The 14,396-nt window shown below is 44.3% G+C and overlaps 1 protein-coding gene across 50 annotated transcripts in view; it reads left to right on the forward strand.

Annotated features, from left to right (window-relative positions):
* Positions 1 to 14,396, forward strand: part of MAP2 (microtubule associated protein 2) — a 231,797-nt gene that overhangs the window by 159,093 nt on the left and 58,308 nt on the right. The window lies entirely within an intron of this gene.

The raw sequence follows: 14,396 nt of genomic DNA on the forward strand, positions 1-14,396 counted from the left end.
AAGGCTTCAGGAAAGACCTTCTTTGTAAATGAGACAGGGTCACCCATCAAGGGATGTGGTAACAGACTGGTACAGAGCAGCTGCCCAGGCCCTCTGTGCTACCAGGGAGTAGGAAACTGCCCAACTGTTGTGCATGGCTGGCTCGTGCATTTGTGCAGGAAGGATGGATTCTCCTGTTATTGCTCACCAGTAGCAAGACCTTCTTGAAATCATGTACTGTTTGCAAAATAATGCATTGCTCATTCTGGCTGGGAGCACCACAATTCAGTATCAGCATTTATTCATCCTTGCCCATCCTTGCAATATTTCACTGGGTGCTCACTGGGACTTAGTCTATTTGTAAACTGTGTAAGGTTTTCAGAATTCAGCTTGTTATTTGTAGGGAAGAAAAAACAGAGTGTGACTGTGTCAAAATGAAATATGCAAAGCAAGTTTCCTGTTTTAGAAGTAAATGCTAATTATCTTTGTGCAGAGTTCCCACTCCAAATCCCAAAAGCACAGTGCAAGAAGAATTTCTCTTGTATAGACACAACTGCCCTTGATGCATCCATTCATGCATGCTAAAGAGATCTTTCTAGCAATGTTTTTTTTTGGCTGTTGACAGCATTTGGAGATGCTATCCATAATTTCTTAGAGGCTGGAGAATTTTAAGGCTCCTGGACCATACAGTAATTTCATAAGCAATTGTGCTAGAAATGGAAATATCTGCTAAAAGTAAATGTTTTAAGTCACTTCTTGCAGATTGTCTTTCAAATTTTGGCCAAGGTAAAAGAAATCATATGTGAGCATTCAGGTGAACACAGTATTGATGACTGGGGAGATGCTAATGAGGTCTTGTCTCTGCTCTAACCCAGCTTTAGTCTATGTTTAGCCAGCAAATAGAGACTGAGTGCATTTCTCATCTTTGTCACCCCATGTTGGATAAGTCCCCCCATACATATGCAGAAGTGGGGATAACTTTACAGGATCAAAAGGAATTTCCTCTCCTTAAAAAGAGAGGAGAGAAATGCTTTTCTCAGGCTCTCTGAAGCTCAGGTTCTAAGGGCTGGTCAGAGAGAAATCCAAACATTTAATTGAGTTTGCAGCTAATGGGTGACAGGAGGAAGAAAACCACTACTGGCCATCAGCAGGCATTATAGCAATGCCTTTTCATGTTGCTTTTTGAGGCAAGTGGTTAAAAGCAGAACAAGACAAAATGAGGATGTATATTCTCGGGCATGCAGTAGTGCTGGGGACACACATTTGCTGAGTGAAGAAGATTACTCTTCATCCAGGTGAAGTTTGCTTCAGTCACCACTTTGTGGCCTCATTTCCTCCTCCCCTGCAGTTTTCTCACTGTCAAACTCTAAGATCTCTGGTGTGGAGACTTACTGTCAATATGTACAGCTTTTGTTAGGGAGTCTTAATGCAACTTATCTCATGACATCTTTGTCCTTGAGCACTGGAGAAGTCCCTGGAACTGCTTGCCTTCATGCCTGATTTCCTGGCTCTCTGGGAGCCTGTGCACTGCACGCTGAGGCATTGGCTAAGCTCACATTTAATCAGGGCAATGTAAACCTTCGTAGGATACTTTTCTTTCAATATTTTTTTTTCTCATTTTTGAAGGAGAAACCAGTTAGCAACTTACTGTAGTGATAGAAAGGGACCAGAGTGTGCTTTGCCACTTCAAACTTGTATTTACTAGTTGGATGTGCTAAATGCAATGTGGGGAAGGACTTCTAGATTTTTGATGTTCAATTCAGAATTTGATCTTAAAATCGGGATTGTTATTTGCAGCAAAATTTAGTCATCTTTGCTGTGTTTGTCTGCTTGCAAATTGTAACTTCAGCGAGGGGTATTGCATCAGGTGGGGTTTTTAAATGCCACATTATCAATAATGTGAATAATTTAATCATTTGTAGTAGCTTACTGACTCCAAACATCTGAGGAGAAAGTGCACAGGAAGCCACGGTCGATGGAGATAATTAGCCAGGTTATGGGTTTGAGTAGATTTACAGGGATTTTGTTTTCTCTGGTGCAAGTCCAGCACTGTAACTTAGTCAAATCTTTGGCTTCTCAGCCTTCATGTTGGAGTCTGTAAATCCCCAGGATCTGCCACAACCTTATGCACAGCAGAACACCAGTTTAAAGAGATTTCCCAGGCAGCTGTCCATCACCCAATCCCTGGTGCATTTTGAGGTATTTCTCTTAAGGAAGAGCTGCTGCATCTGACTGACCCAGGAGCTGGGATTTAGCCACAAAATGGCCCTCTCCTAGGGAGAGGTGTTCTGTAGCAGGGCAGTTGACTCTTCAAGGCATAGCAAAGCAGCAGGACACCCATTGACAGGGCTTGTGCTGTAAAATCAGAGGGCTGTGTGTTATGGGAAAAGTTAGAATAAGGCCACCAGGACAAAGACACCTTATGCCCACAGTGATGCAGAGGCAAGGGATGGTAGTGGGGGAGGAAGTGACAGTTCTTCCTGAAACACATCCAGTCTATCACTACAAGTGACATTTTTAGATTTGCACGGTTAAAATTTGCCTTTTTGTATATATGCCTCAGTGTCTAAGAGCTACTGAGTCTGACCTCAATTTTTGGAATCCTCTGAATCTGGCTGTTGGATTGCCTTTGATTGATCTGTCTCAGCATCGTGCTGGTAATGGCTGCATGATGGAGACACATCAATGCCCTCCTTTCAAAGGGACCGATAGGAACGTGGGAGAGTGCACAGAGCTGTGGGCAGGGCAGCCTCAGGGCCTGATCCAGCAGCCACCCAAGCCAAGGGCAGATATGTGCAGGAGAACAGCCCTGTTTTTTTTGGAATAGCCCACAGGAAGCTATTAGGGGTGTGATATAAGTGTGGATGGTAAAGCACCTATTTTTTTTTGTATGCATTTTGTGGATATAAATGTGTATATGTAATTGGCCTGATGCCTTGTGAATGCTGCCCTAGAACAGAGACTAAATGGCATTAAAGAATAAAACAGGGATTTATTTAAAGGCATCAATGGATCCACCTTGGGCAGCACAAGAGCCCAGCCAGGGCTACACCCAAGAGGGACCAAAATGGTCAAAAAATGGACAACTGGTCACAAGGTCTCTCACTTTTATAAGTTCTGCTCCATTTGCATATTGGAGTTATTTGTCCAATTACAGCTTTAGGTTATGAAATCCCATCCTCCTTGTTTTTCTCTCTCCAGTCCACATGGTTTATGCTCTTGGACCTGAGATTTGGATCATTTGTCCTTAGTCCCCAGCTGGAGAAGGAATTGTTTTGTCTCCCTACTCTGTGAAGAGAGCCCATCATCCCCTCATAGGAAGCTCAGAAGTGCACACTAAAGCAGCACAGAATCTGAAAAATATAAAAGATAAAACCTGAGGCATCATTTCCCCCCTTTAGAGGCTTGACAAGGCCTTTACCTTGTTGAGTATCTATTCTAAATATTTACTAATAAGAGGTATTTAATAATGGCTAAGTATCTATCTACGTCTGGCAGACTAGCTGCTTGTGCTTCTGCCAGACACAAATCCCATGCTGTTTTGGAGGTGCTCCTGAAGACACCTTGCCTTTGGTTCAGTCTGCAACATCCCACAGCCTGAGACCACTGAGTTTCCATGTGTTCTCCCTCCTTCATGCCTGTCCATGTCCCTTCTCACTTGCACACTGAGCATCTTTGGTGAAAACCATGGCATTATTAAGAGTGGAGAATGAGACCTGTAGGTTTTGTCAAGCAAAGGGACATGATAGTGTAATCTGTGACATTCATATTCTCTGGACAGAGAGACATAATTCTGTGTCTCAGGAGAAGCACAGAGAGAAGAAGAGAAAACAATCTTTATCTCTGCTCCTTTGCTTTCCCCAATGGAATGTGGTGTGGAGATTGTTTACCTGCAGTGATGGCTGGGCTGGATTCTGGTGAAGGTTTTTGGGTTCAGTGACCAATGGACCCAGCTGTGGCTCAGGCTCTCAGCAGAGAGTCACGAGTTTGAGTTAGATAGGTAAGCAAGAAGTAAATGTGTAGAATAGGATAGTATCTCTTGAAATAGTACATTAATGTAATATAGTATAGTTTTAATAAAGCAGATCCTTCAGCCTTCTGATCTGGAGCCAGACATCATCATTTCTTCCCTGAGCTGGGGTCTCTGCTGCATTTTTACGATAGTAATCCTCAGAAACTCACTCTGAAGTGGGCTGACAAGGAAAGCTTTGGACTGGACCCAGTGGTAGAACTCAGGATGTGCCTGACTTGCAATGAAACACGGGAGTGGCAGCTTTTTCTTTGCTCACTGGAAAGTTGTGGTCAGCTAACTGTGAGGAAGCTGTGAGGACTACAGTTATACTGCAGCATTCTGTGGGAACAGTTCGATATAATCCATTTTATTTGAATTGCAAGAACATCAAGCTACAAAGGTTTGGCTTTTTGCACTTAAAATGCATCTGTTTTTTCAGTAATGCAGTAACTGACCAGTCAAATTTATATTGTTAGGGATAATAATGGTGAACATTGTGAAGCATCTTCTACAATATGTCTTTATATACAGTGACTCAACTGATTAAGTGCTTTCTTCATTATATGCCAAATTCAGATTTGTCAGTGGAGGGGGTTTGGATTACCCACGCTGTTATTTGATGAATTATTTTTTTGACAGATGAAGGGAAAGCATTTCCTGAAATTCTATTACCAGAGCCTCAGGACAGTGTCTGTGTCCTGGTGTCAGACAGTGTTAAGGACAGTAACATGTCATACCAGAGTGACAAAATGTAGCCCTTCATTAATTGGCAGGGAACCCAAACCATGTGGGATGCAAAGGGACTGTGGTAAGCTGTAGCAAGTTCTCTGACATGGCACAGCAATCCCATTGCAGGCTGGGCACTTTTGGCTCTGGGGTCACAAGGAAGTGGGTGAGAGGCAGCCCATGGCAGATCCATGAGAGACCTGTGAAGAGGAATGAAGAGGTGGCAGTGTTGGTCTGAGGCAGAAGTAGGGGGCTGAGCAATGTGGGGAAGCAAACTCAGCAGCAGGAGAGCTGGTGAGGTAGAAGCTATGAGGGAGCAAAGCAGGGGTGGGAAGAGGCAGGGAGAAAAGGAAATTTTAATATAAGCTAAGGACAATAGAAAAAGGTCCAGTTTCATCTGCTGGTCCAGAGACAAACCAGGTTTTGTGTGATGGCATATACTACCCCAGAAAGGAGAGGATTCAGACAGCTGGAAACAACTGAAGAGAAAACTGTGAAGGGAAAAACCACATTACAACCTAGAATGTAATTTATCTTAATTCAGCCCTTTGTTTCAGGCTTTGTAAAGCTGGACTAAATAGGTATCTGGAACAGACTTATTCCATCTACTCTTTTAAACAAATATAAAGTTTTATATAAAGTACAGGGAATGCAAACCTGAAAAATTGCCCTGTTATAGCAGGTAGTGCTTGAGCAGTCTGTTTAGGTTATGCAAAAAAACCCCTAAAAACACGTTGAAGGCAGGAATTGTGCTCGTTTCAGCCTCCTGCTGTGTGTTGGGGAAACAGTCTGTATCCCATTCTCTTCCCTAACCTTGCCTTGTAATAGCCAGTCTCCAGGTAAAGAGGACCTTGTTCACAGCCCACATCAGCACAGCACTGTTAGGAAATCACCATGGTGGTTAGAAAATCACCACAGTGCTGCTTTGTGCAGGCTCAGGGCCTTCAGCCCCTCTGGACTAGTCCTGGAGCAGAATGGCAGCTCTGTATCTGGAGTCACTAAATGCAACAGCCTTTCCAGGCTGAAATGCACTGAGAGTCATAGCCTGCTCCCGTGGTGTGCTAGTGGTTTGTTCCCTCCTCTAGTGACATCACATTTAATTTCCTTTTCCTTCCTCTCTCTCTTGCCATACAAGTGGTAATATTCTGATGGCACTGGCAGCAGACATACAAACAGGCCTTCTTTGTATGGAGGCATTTTTGTTCTTTTCAACAGGACTGCTTTTGTCAGAGATTTCCTTTTCATTTGGCTGTTTGCACTGGCTGTCCTGCTGCTGCCCAAGTCCTTGTGGAGCTGTAAGCCCCCCTGATAAGGTCCCTGAGTGCCTGTTTCCCAAAGAGCCTCCCAGCCTTGCTGTCAGATGTGCATTTTCAGCAAGCGGCGTGTCTTGAGCAATGCAGACAAAATGCACAGGAGGATGTAAAATCAATGACATTCAGAGCTGAATGTGACTGCTGGGTTTGTCCCATTTCTGTTATTTATTTTACAGAGCTGGAAGAAGGTATCTTACTGTGTCATTGATAGATCCCATGGGAAAGAAGCTGTTAATTAGGCATTTTGATCTCCCTCCCCTTGTCCAGGAACTGTGACAGTAATTACTGTACACTGTCATCTCTGCCAATTTAGATACAGGCAAACATACCATAGGCATCTGAAACTTCTCTGTGTTAAGTGTAGTACAAGTGTCATTTTCTGGGACATGTTACTGTAATGTTATAGACATTTTCATAGTATGTTGCTGAAAACTGTGTGGGTGGGGGGCAACAGAACTCTTCTGGGGAACTTGTAGAAAATTATGGGGGTTTTACTATTCTCTGTTAACCTTGCTATAAAGGAATAAGGGCACTGAAATTCCATCTTTTCACATTCCCTACCCACAGCTATCTTCTCTCTGACTCTAAAATATTCAATAACTACCAGTCTCTGTGGGTTTTTCTGTGGCTGGCCCTATCAGTCAATCCAGTAAGATGTTTTTTGTCCAGTCATAGCCTCTCTAAGGGGCTGGTTCTGCCCTCCCACCTCCTCTTAGGGCTTCAGAAATCAGTCAGTGATTGACATGTCTTGGTAGGAGCTGGAGGGTCTGGCACAGTTGTGGGGAGAATGCAAAACTTACTGTCTGAAAGGGAGCAGGGTGAGATAACCTGGTGTGCAGGTGCTGTTGGTTCCCATGGCTGGGAGTCAGCCATGTAGAGAACATCAGCCATCAGGCTTTTTTAACCCTATGCTCCTCTGGGAGTGTGTGCTTCAGACTTGTTCAGACTTGAAAACTGTATCTCAAACCAGGTGCAGTAACACCATCAGAGCCACCTGCTGCATCAGACTGCATCAGTGCTGCATTTGGCCAAGGGAAGGCATCCACCAGCCATTTCCTTTGGGCTCCCTGTTGCTGTTTCAATTCACTTTGGTGTTCCTTGTTACAATACAGGCATTGCAAAAGCAGCTGTGCTTCCTTAAGAAGTGAGAGCAGTGTGCCTGTGAGCGTGTTGGCTTGGCAACCAGCACACACTTGATGCTGTCAGTGCTCCCAGAAAACATAATCTATAACCTCAGAGATGTAACAAGAAACAGCAAGGCTGGGATGTGGAAGAAGCGTCTTTCATAACACGTTCCAGCCACACCTTAGTTTAGACTGTCTGCCATGAGATCTGTTTGTCAAAGCTGCCTTTTATGAACATCTGCAGCCTTTCTTGGGGGACTGCTGTGGCCAGGAGAGTTCTTGTTGCTGAAAATGTCAGATACTGAAGGCATTCCAGGAGTTTCATTTTTGCCTTGTCTCTGCTTTTTGTTTGCCTCTGCCCTCCCTCCCCACCATCCAGGTTTAAGTACCTGTTCTAATGAGGGCTGTAAATGCAGACTTCCCTGTCTCTGTTGGTCAGATCTCGACCATTCAGCTGTGGCATTAGCTGAGTGACTGGTGGGGTAGTTGTGCCCAGAAGACATTCCAAGTTGTGGCCTGTTCTGCTGGAGTCTTCCTCAGTTTATAAAGTGTTATGAGAGACAGCTTTTGCATTTATGAACTACATAAAGTAGACAGGACTTGTAAAAGCCAGGAGAAAAGGCACAAGGGTGGAGAGAGCTACCCCAGGTGAGCCAGGAGGTCTGTGCAGAGCCATGGACTGTGCAGGACTGTGTGCCACCTCCCCACAGGCTTCTGCCCTCTGGGCTGGGCTCAGCTCTGCCCTTGAGAGAGGTAGAGATGGGGTGCTTCAAAGGCTCATTACTGTTTTGTTTAAAGGGTCTATCACGGTCTCCATCACCCTGATGGCATCATGAAGGACATTCAGAAACACTGGGCAATATTTGGCACTGAGCAGCTCAGGCTGGTATTGCTAGGAACTGTGCCAGTATGTAATCTTTCATTCCAGTTTTGGTCTGAGGGCAGAAGGATTTGGAAGAAGGTTCATTACTAAACAACAGAGCCTTGTTTTGCAGGCACACAGCTACTCTTGTTTTGGGCAGAGCTGAAATGGCATCTTCTCCAAAGTCACCTTGGAAAGGAAGCAGCAGGTTCTTAGGTGACAGTAGGGGATGTGCTGGTGAGCACTGCTGGCCCCACGTCCAGCTCCCTTGCCCTGTGTCACCAGGGCAGTCATTAACCTGCTCAGCCCCGCACTTCACAAATCCCTCCCTCCTGTTTTCCATTGTGCAAGCCCAGCTGTTAGGTTGATGAACTTTCCAACCCAGGACAAGGCGTCCCCAGGTCCTGCCAGCACACAGGGGCAGACATCAGCCCTTCCTCACCCACTGGGCATGGGTTGAACTTTTGGTGGAGAGGAGGTAGGTACCATCACATCTCTCACAAAAATAAGAGTCACACAAAGTCTCCTCCAGGCTTGCTGATTCCTTTTTTCCCCCGTTGCCATGCCAACATGGCCCTGCTCAAAGTGAGATCTCTTTCTAAGCTCCACTGAGAGAAAGTATGTAGCCTAGGAGATTATTTAGTATTCAGGAGTGCACAGGCTCCCTGTGACGTCTGTGAGCCACAGTCAGGCTGGCTGACAAAGGAAAGGAGGATTTATTTTTTTTCCTCTAGCATTTGCTTTTCAAGGTTAAGGGAGATAAGGAAGAAGCTGCAAGCACTTTTTGATTGGGACCCCACTCTGTAGTCCTCACTGAGGCACCACTTCCATGGAAATGAAAAGAAAATATTACTTTGGGGTATATTTTCTGTACAAAGTATGAGAGAGAGATATATGCAAATTCCTTGATTTGACTAACCACGATTAGCTACTCTGTATTAAAATTGGAAAGCAAAGGCAATCTGGGTCTTAATTTGAGTTAGAAACTTAAAGGAAATAGTAAAAAGAAGCAGGGGACAACCCCCTGTCTTTGTCTTTCATCTCTTCTCTTGCTGTATTCATATCCTGAGTAAGGACAGCAAAACTTAGTGTGTGCTAATGTTTTGGTTAGGGTTTTTTGTTCTGTGGAGTTGCTACTGGTAGATTAACTGCTCACTTGAAATTCAATCCTTATAATATGATAATACAGATTTGCTTGCCTTTGCCAGCTGAGGAGTTGGAAATCAGCACAAAACAGCTGGCATTAGCTGGCAGCTGAGCACTGATGATCCAGTGCCTGTCCCTACCAGTGGCTGATCTGGAAATTCAAAGGCACTCAAAGTGAGATAGATGTCTGTGTGATGGTGTTTACGCTGTTATTTGTTCTTTGGGAGATTCTGAGCAAAACATTTACATTTTCTCTCCTGTTTCACAGACTGACTACAGAGCACAGTAAGTGGTGCTTGGAATGCCTCTTCTGAAGTGATGATTTAGAAATGCAGTTTTTGTTGTTTCGTGGGGTTTTGTTAGTATTGAGGCATTCCTCATGACATGCAGAAAGTGCAGGAAACTCAAGGTACTCCAGCTGTGTACGTTAGAGCATGGGAGTGAGCCCTTCTCCTTTGTGTGGAAAATAACTGCCCAAAACTTTAGTTTTAGTTGCATGCAGCATATGGAGAATATCTGAGAGATATCATTAGCTCCAGGGCAGGAAAATCTCTTAGCTGCTTCTCAGAGTAATTTCACTCAGGACTGAGTAGATTGAATAGTTCATGGGAATCAGTTTCAGTAGGAGGCACTGTGTATTTTAGGAGGGAAAAATAAACCCCAGGTACTTTGCTTTTTGTTTCTGTTTCCTTCCTTGACACTAATTAACACATGATCAGTTTGGTAGAGCTTCCAGCACCCCCTATAACATCTGGCAGTTAGGATAAAACTGATTTACAGTCTGATTCTCTGCCCATGCATCTGTCCAGACAGATAGTCTGCTCCCCTTTATGCGTATGTATCAGCTGCCAGTGCTGTGTAGATGTGGCAGTCTTGCTGATGTACTGAAACTGTTTTCATCCATAGCCTTGCACCACATATGAGGAGAGGGAATAGGATTCAGTGGTGACTGTTCCTTTTTTACCCCAAATTCAGAGTATGTGCTGCATCTGGGGTAACACAGCCTGCAGAGGTTGTTGGTGAGCTGAAACTAATCCCTAGCTGTTCCTGTGTATGAGTTGCTTTCTTTTTCCTTTCCCCATCATCCTTTCTCTCTATTTAAGAATATGCCATCCTTCTCAACGATTGCTCTCTCAGCTCTTCCTTCTCTTTCTCCTTTCTCACTTATGTTGTCATTTTTAATCTTGTTTAATCTCTGTATGTGCTTCCCCAGCCACCCAGTGTAGCTCCTCTGCAACCTGGAATTTCCACAACTGCTCCTCATTTTCAGTACACTAAGGAGCTCAGCCTCTGCATGCAGCCCTCTTGGAGGCTGCAGTACCCCCAGCCCTGGCCTCAGCTCTCCCCTCAGCAGCTGGACATCTCTAGCACTATGACTGCAGAAGCTTGCAGGTATTTAGGTGCCCAGAGAACACAGCTTTGGCAAAAGTGGAAGAGATAGTTCAGAAGGTCACTGAACCATAGAATGGTTTGGGTGGGAAGGGACCTTAAAGCTCATGTCATTCCAATCCCAGGTTGCTCCAAACCCTGTCCAACCTGACCTTGGGACACTTCCAGGGATGGGGCAGCCGCAGCTGCTCCTGTGCTAGGGCACTGACAGGCACTGAAGATGCACTGAGGGCATTGATGTGCATCTCTCACGTTTTCTTTCTTCAAGAGTAGGTGCACATTTCTCTTTCCTAATCACATTGCACGCACAGAGGTGTGAGCTGGCAGTCCCCAAGAGTGGGTAGGCAGTGGATGGGAGCAGGATTCAGGGATGAGTCCTGGTCAGAGGCAAAGCTCCCTTCAGCTGGGACAGTGCCAGAAAAGAGGGGGAGAGATGGGAGTACCGCTGACCTTGGCTGAGAACTGCTCTGGAAATTAATCTGTACACGACACAGGCCACTGCCTGTCTATGGAACACTTGTACATGCTCCTTTGGAAGGGTGCAGCACCGTTCCTCTGTTGTCAGAAGAAACACACCTGCCTTGGTACAGGTGCAGGCTGGACTGGGAAGCAGGGCTTGGAAGAGACCAGCCATGCAGCTGCTGCTGCAGTGCAGAGCTGGGCTGGGCCAACAGTGTGAGTACTAAGGTGAGCAGGGCATGGCATTGCTGCATTTTATGTGTTAAATATCCCCTGATGGTTAAACCAACATTCTGTTGGCATTGAGAGATTGATCTTCAGTCCTGACCAGGCATGACAATATCCCACACAATCCCACAGGTTAATGTTAATTTTAAGCTTAAATCCAGCAAAGTTTTTATAAAAGCATATTGTGAGTCCTTTTTAAAAAAGATCAGAGAAAGCACTGTAAAAAGTGTTTAAAATCATCTTAGAAGGAGCTAAAAATGAACCTTAAGAGATGCATCACCTCCTTCTGTAGGTGGCTGATGCTTCATTGACTTTCGTAGAGGTCCTTAAAAGTCGGTTTGTTTAAAATGTTAACTTATACTGAAGTCCAAAACTAATATTGATTTAAAAGTGAGTTACCCATTATGTGTATTTACTCAGACTGAAAAGATTAAATATCTGGTTCTTTGTTTTGAAGCAAAATGGTTTCTTCTGTACGAGTCCTAGGGAATTAATACTTTTGGGGAAAGATAGATATAGCTGCTTTGTATGTGCAGGTGTTGTTTTGAGCTGATACTAGGTCTTCGGAAAGGCAGTGGGACATCACTACATTGCCCTGGCTGAGGATTTGGTGTTGCCAGCTTCAGTATTGCTCTAAATTGTGTTGCCCATGCATCAGACAAAACAGAACTGATAGCTTTTCCCACTTCTGATTTGGCTGGGAAATGCTGGCAGTAAATACTTTGTTCCGGGCAGTAGACTTAAGAAGATGGACTCAGGGGATGTACAGGAAACAAGTGTTGCAGTAATGAGGGCTCATTTTAAAAGCTTTGCATTATTATACTGACATTGGTATGACTCCTTTTTAACAGACTTACATATTTCAGGGGGGACTGAGGAGGGGACTGGTCCCTTGGTGTTTTGTTCTACAGCTGCTTGATAGTGTGGCAGAGGCCTCTGCCGAATAAATGTGCTAGGGAGCAAAGGAGAGGGCTCACTGGAGCTTTCAGAATGGCTCCTGGTTCCTAGCATGAGTCACTTTACGTTTTACACTGTGTGCCCTGGAGATTTGGACAATGTGTCCAACTGTCCCACTGAAGAACGTGATGAGGGAAATTCAGTCAGAGCAGGGGAGCTGAAACAGCCAGAACATGTGGAAGCAATCCAAGGACAGGCAGCCTGAGCTTCCCTGCTGCTTCCCTGAGTGCTGTAGAACAGCTGAGGGTGCTCAGGAAAGCCAGCCTCTGTACCAGAGCACTGCTCAGCTGCAGCCAGGGCTCCCACTGTGCACCAGATTTACTCTGATATAGAGCAGATAGCACAAAAGCATAGAATCACTGAGGCTGGAAAAGACCTCCAAGATCATCACGTTCAAAAGTGTTAAGGAGCTGGGTAGTGGTAGTTCAGGTTTACAATCTAGAGTTTAAGGACAATATAGGAGTGGCTGTTGAGTACCCCAGAACACAGAGGTGTAATGAATTTGCAGTGGAGCTCACCAGGGTGTGAAGCTGCTGTGCAGGTACTCAGCTGTAGCTCACCTGTTCCTGCCCTTCTCACACAGTGACTGCAATACATCTTTCCCCAACATTAAACTGAATGTTTGTACCTCGGGCATTCAATCCAATGCAATAAACTGTCAAAGCTCTTTCTTTTCCAAAACACAGACCTTTTCTGGCCTGTTCTGTTGGTTAGCTGGTAAATCCTGGTGATTAAATGAATCTGTTGCTATCCTCATGGATGCTGCAGTAGCTTAAAGTCAACGAGTTTATTAGGGAAATGATACTTATCTGGTGTGTTGTGGCTGCATTTAATTTAAAAGCTGATGTTCATATTATTTGCCTTCGTAACTCCTGCCAATTATTGTTAATATTGCCAACATCCAGATCAAGGACCTACTTACAGCAGAATATTTACAGTCAGAAAAGCCATTTGAAAGCCAGTATTTGAATTCCATAAAGCTATGTTACGGCTTTTTTCTTCAATCTCAAGCACTAATCTGTTAGTACTTTTGGGGGTTTATATAACTTATTCATAATACTTTGATTGCTGCTGTGCATTTGTCTTTTAATCTGCATGCAAAAAGACAATATTTAGAGCTGTTGTGACCCCAGAGATCAAGTCCAAGGTGTATCTTTGGTTTTTCCACCCCAGATGCCACTGGGTGACACCTGTGTTTTTTTTTTCTCCAACATTTCAGTAGTCTTAACTGAAACAAGTCATCCACCAGCTTCCAGGAGAGCTGTGCATGGGTTCAGGACCTGTCCTTAGGGGACTGACTAATGCCTCTAAAGAAATCGAACAGCTATTTCTATAGCCCGGCTGCACTCGGAATTACAGCACCCGGGGGGGGAAAAATCCATAGGTCCTGTTTTGCTTTTCAAATAGTCAAAGACAGCAAATAGCCATTTTGTATCTTCTTTCTGCAGGAATATGTGGGGTGTTTTGCCTCACAAGACGGTGCAGGTTGCTTTGTGCTTTTGTTGTTGACTCAATTGCACTGTGCCAACAATTAGTGCTGGTTACCTTGGAAACTGCTCTGAATCCCACTGAGGATTTTGACAGGCACATCTTGACTGAAATTGCTTTGTTTTCACAATTCTGCAAGTATACATGTTGCTAATCCTTTTGTTGTGCCCTGCCTGTGTTCTTTCCTTAAAATGTAGCAAAATTAATGAAACATATTATTTTATCCATTCCATGTCATTGCAGCTTTCTTTAATCCCTTCTTCTGCCTCAGTGCTCCAGGAACATTAATTACCCTTTACTTTAACTGAGCTCACTGTTTTTCTTGGTAGGTGTTTGACGGGTGACCCATGAATGTGTGTGAAGTTTTGACACAATTTGCAGTCTCCTTCTTTCTGTCCCTCCTTCCTGTCATCCCTTTTCTTTGATTTTCTCCTGGAGCAGAAGGGGCTAGAAATGCTTAGGAAATAAATGAAAGCAAATAAGAGCAGGGATTCTGCATGCTACTCATCAGGCAGTTGGTTATTTGTGTCTTCTACTGAGCTGCAATCCTTTATTTGGAGAATTAGATTTGAAACTGTTCACCTTACCTCTTCCTAGAACAGGAATCCTTCCATCTGCTTTCTAAAAGAACCGTTTTATTCCCTCAAGAAGGATTCTTTCAGGCTGGTGCACAATGCATCAGTTCAAAATATTCAGCCCAGAAATGAGAATGG

The sequence above is a fragment of the Taeniopygia guttata genome, chromosome 7 (assembly GCF_048771995.1).
Source record: "Taeniopygia guttata chromosome 7, bTaeGut7.mat, whole genome shotgun sequence".
NCBI lineage: Eukaryota > Metazoa > Chordata > Aves > Passeriformes > Estrildidae > Taeniopygia > Taeniopygia guttata.